We start from the raw sequence: 4,738 nt of genomic DNA on the forward strand, positions 1-4,738 counted from the left end.
TTTCTTTTTTTTTTTTTTTTTTTTTTTTTTTTTTTTTTTTTTGAGACAGGGTTTCTCTGTAGCTTTGGAGCCCGTCCTGGAACTAGCTCTTGTAGACCAGGCTGGGCTCGAACTCACAGAGATCTACCTATCTCTGCTTCTCGACTGCTGGGATTAAAAGCGAGCACTAATACCTCCTGGCAAAAGCTGGGATTGTAGATGTGCATGCACTACCATGTCTAAATTGTATGGGGCTTGGATTGAGCCCTAGGCAAGCACTGTTTGAACTGAGTCATGCCTCGAGTGCTTGTGTGTTTTCCTGATGGTGGCTGATGACCTTTTGTCAAGTGTTGAGCTTCTTGGCTGTTCCTTTACAGATTTTTATAGGAGCGACCAAGCAGGGATGAGCTCCCTCGGCTTCTGCTCACCTGTGAAAACCTTCCTCTTTCACAGTTCTGAAGGGTATTTAAGACTCATTTTCATTTTATATACATGAGTGTTTATGTATATGCAGGTACTGGGATTTGAACCTGGGTCCTCAGTAGGAGCAGCCTCTTTATTGGATAAGCTGTCTTTCCATCTAAGGGCATGGTAATGTTGTTGGCAGATCTTGCTAGACTGTGTTTTTTGCTGAACAGTTGGCTGCAGGGCAGGAAGCTCTCTTATGTGTGGTTTCCCCTGCTGTTTAGGATGCTATATTATGATTTTGACATTGGACCGTTACATCATTAATAATGTTTATATCCTCAGTTGCATTTCTTGTTCCTTTGTATCATCTGCCTGTATTCTCCTGTATCTGAGTTTCCTTAGGATTGTTATTTTGGATTATCCTCCATGAATTTGCTAAATCTCTTTCAAACTGGTATTTTTCTGGAGCAGTGTTACTCCTGTGAGAGGTATCATAGTTCCTTTCTTGTAGTCATGCCCCTACACTGATGTGTGTATATGTGATGTAACGTCTTCTGATGTATGGATGAGATAGAGGGTGTCAGGAGCTTTGACTGTCATACTTCAAAAATGTTGACTGAGGTTTCTTCAGATTTGGTCATTGTCAGGTGTAGCACAACTAACAAAAACCCAGAGACAGATATTGGGGTTCAAGTTGAAGATCAGAAAAGCAAAGCAGCCAAGTCACTGGAGAGTTCTTACCTCTACCAAGGTTCAGACAAATGAAGGGGCAGTCTTGTCTTCAGTGTGACTGCAGACTGCAATGCTCTCCACCAAACCTCAAGCTGCAAAGAGCTCTTGTCTCCTCCTGCTTTATATACCTCTCTGCCCAACCATATCCCTCCTGTCTCCACCTCCCTAGTGCTGTTGGGGTTAAAGGCATGTGACTACCAAGTACTGGGAGCACCTTTGTGTGAATTCTATTTTTCTTTTAGACAGACTTAATCTCCTGTAGCCCAGGGTGGCCTTGAGTCCTGAGATTAAAGGTGTCTGCCACCACTTCCTAGACCCTAGTGTCTTAGCTCTACTCTCTGATATTTAGGCAAGCTTTATAAAAACATAAATAAAATGCCACTATATTTTCCTTTTTTGTCTAAAATAAAAATGGAGGCTATAATATAAGAAAAACTATATACAATAAGCACAATAACTATAAACAATATAAAATATTCGGGAAATGTCTAGTCCATTTGCATTTGACAAATTCAGTTGAAAATACTCCATATCTATCCTTTCTTGGTGAGTCCTAAGTCTTATAGCTAATTTGCTTTCTATCATAATTTGCATTACCATCCAAACCTATGCTTTGATATCTCTCAACTTTATATACTTTATATTTTTTAGTGAAATTTTTTTTAAATTGGCTTTTCAAGATGGGGTCTCTCTGTGAAGCCCTGGTTATCCTTGAACTCACTCTGTAGACCAGGCTGGCCTTGAACTCATAAGACACCTGCTGATTGCTAGCATTAAAGGCTTGCACCACCACCCTCCAGCTTTTTTATTCTCTCTCTCTTCCTGTGTGTGTGTTTGTGTATGTGTGTGTGTGAATTTTTTCTGAGTCTTGTAAACAAGGAAAACTATAACTGTCTAGTCTTCAACTCCCCCAGAGACCCAAGAAGGAAATAATATTAACTGAGTAAGCAGGAAGTAAAAGGAAATGATTCCCAAAAAAATGTGAGAAATGACAGAAACAGCTTGCTGCCTGGATCACCCAACGTTCCTCTGTGACGTTGGGGCATCCATCTTCGGCCTAAAGGCCTCGAATATTTGACAGACTTTTCAAATATTTGGCAAGGTTTTATAGTCACTCTCTTCTGTGTCCTGCTTGTCTAATTAGGACTGCATACTGTCAGCAGTTGGGGCAAGGGCATTTTCTGCCCAGTGGCTTACTTTTGCCACTATAGTGCCCATGTCACAAAACCCCCAAACAAGACCACCACAGAGCCAGTATCCAGCACAAACATACAGGGGTATATATTGATTACAAGCTTGAGCTCAGGCCACCAATATGGCAGATGGAGGAGAATGGTCCTGAGCCTTCAGGGAAAGGGATTTTCTTCTTGTCTTCTCAGACAAGGCCTTTCCCATAGCATTTGTTGCCATTGGTTGGTAGTTAGACCTGGCAACCATTAGCTAAAAAGCTCCAAGTCTGTCTTTTATAAATTGTACTAGCCTGTTCAAGATGAGTACAGTTAGTATGAGGTTAGGACCCAGTAAGGTAGAGATGAAGGTAGTCAGTCAGATTCGAACCATCCTTGTTTGGCTTCTGCTCCCTTTTATACTTTGGTAGCCCCTCCCTTGACTTTGAATATCGATTCCTTTACCATTCCCGAATGATCTGTATAAAAGCAACATTCTTCCCCTAAGGTGGCGCAGAGCTCTCCTTGCTGAAGAAAAATCAGGTCTGAACCCCGTCTGTTTTGTGGAATAACCTCTGCCAATGATGCTAGGGACTGCTGCAGGTGGGAACAGAGTTTTCTAACCGCTCTATGTCTACACTGTGGTGGTATAGGCCAGAATAATGTTGATTGTGGGTAACTAGAGCAGCTGTCCCCATTCTCAATCCAGCCAAACTGGCCCCCAATAAAACATTTTAAGGTGAGAGTGATCATCAGCTCTCTTTTAACCCACTCTAAGAATGGGGTTTCTAATTTGTTAAATAGTTACTCTTCAGTGTGATAGATCAGCCTGGAGACTAATCGCATCATGATCCAGAATTCCTTGTGGTATTTGAGGACTTCAGTGTAGTAGGAGGCGAACAGGCCTGCTTTTTGTCCTGCCCGGCTCCCACACGGCTAGCTTAGCCCCAGAAATAATAACACAGAAACTGTATTCTTTTAAACACTGCCTGGCCCATTAGTTTCAGCCTCTTATTGGCAAATTCTCACATCTTGCTTTAACCCATATTTAGTAATCTGTGTAGCACCACGAGGTGGTGGCTTACTGGGAAAGATTCAGCATGTCTGACCTGGCGGCTGGCTCCATTGCATCTGACTTCACTTCCTTTTACCCAGCATCCTGTTCTGTTTACTCTGCCTACCTAAGTTTCTGTCCTATCAAAGGGCCAAGGCAGTTTCTTTATTAACCAATGAAAGTAACACATAGACCCTCCTCCATCACTTCCATGCACACACATGGTGTTAATCCAGAGGAGCATTCCCACCAGGTATCATTGTGAGGGTGGAGAGGCTAGGGTCTGACTGCACAGTGCCTGTTGCTGTTTGGGTACTATATCTGTGCAGAGCCCTTGACCCAATACTTCCTGGAGGGTCAGAATGGCCTTAGATTGCCAACAGTACTGACTGTGACATGTCACTAAGGTTTAATTCCCTGTAACAGGGAATTAAATGCCTTCATAATAAGGGGATGCAGTGTCATAGCATAGTCAACAGGAGGCAGTTATGTCTGATTTGGTTGAGTTTAGGACTAGGAAGGATCTCTGTATGAGATCTATTAATGGATATCCCTCACTTGTCTCAGGAGTTGTTGGGATCAAGTCTGCAATTGAACCTGTGGGAGTGGTACTTGGGGTTGTTCTTTTGGACGGAGTGGGCTTCGGTTTCTTAGTTTCTTTTGGCTGGGGTGGCCTCTTAATAACTTTGATAGCATGATTAGGGCCCACTGCTGTGCTGGCTTTAGGGGCTCCAACAAGCAGCCTTATGGTGAATAAAGCTCCTGGGTCAGATGCCCATCCAGAAAAACAACATCTGTTGTAATGCCTGATTCCCTTCCTTTTCCCTGTGGTCCAGTTGCCTCCCTTCTGTTGTCCCACAAGGGTGGAAGTTATATATACAGATTTGTACCAGTGCTCTCTGCAGCCTTCCTTGTCTGCTGGTTTTCCATTACATGCCAGTAGGGGGAGGCACTTTAGGGCAATGTAATCCATCTTTAATCCGGGGTTTCACCATAAGTGCCCTGTGGATACACAAGACCAGCTGGCACAGTAGTAGACATCTGGTTCCCCACATTTTAGGCAGTCTTTCCAAGCTCTACCAACCGCATGGTCTGGTCACACATAGAAGTGCTTTTCAGTGGTCTGCAAATCTCAAGCAGAGTAGTACATGAGAATATACCAAAATGAATCTGGATCCCAGCGATACAACTGGCAGAGGTCGGTAGTAAGATTGGGAACCAAGTACCAATGGGACCATCTTAGACAACTGGGCTAGCACTTCCCTGCCCTGAAGACTAATAAGTTGCCAGGTCAAATTCAGGGGGTTGTGTAGATTTGAGGCTCCTTTGATGGGGTCAGTATAGACAGTTAGTAGGATTGCTAAGAATACCATTCCCATTGTCTGGATCCTTGCCTTAT

The sequence above is a fragment of the Alexandromys fortis genome, unplaced genomic scaffold (genome assembly GCF_014885135.2).
Source record: "Alexandromys fortis isolate MF-2015 unplaced genomic scaffold, M_Fortis_MF-2015_v1.1 scaffold_90, whole genome shotgun sequence".
Lineage (NCBI taxonomy): Eukaryota > Metazoa > Chordata > Mammalia > Rodentia > Cricetidae > Alexandromys > Alexandromys fortis.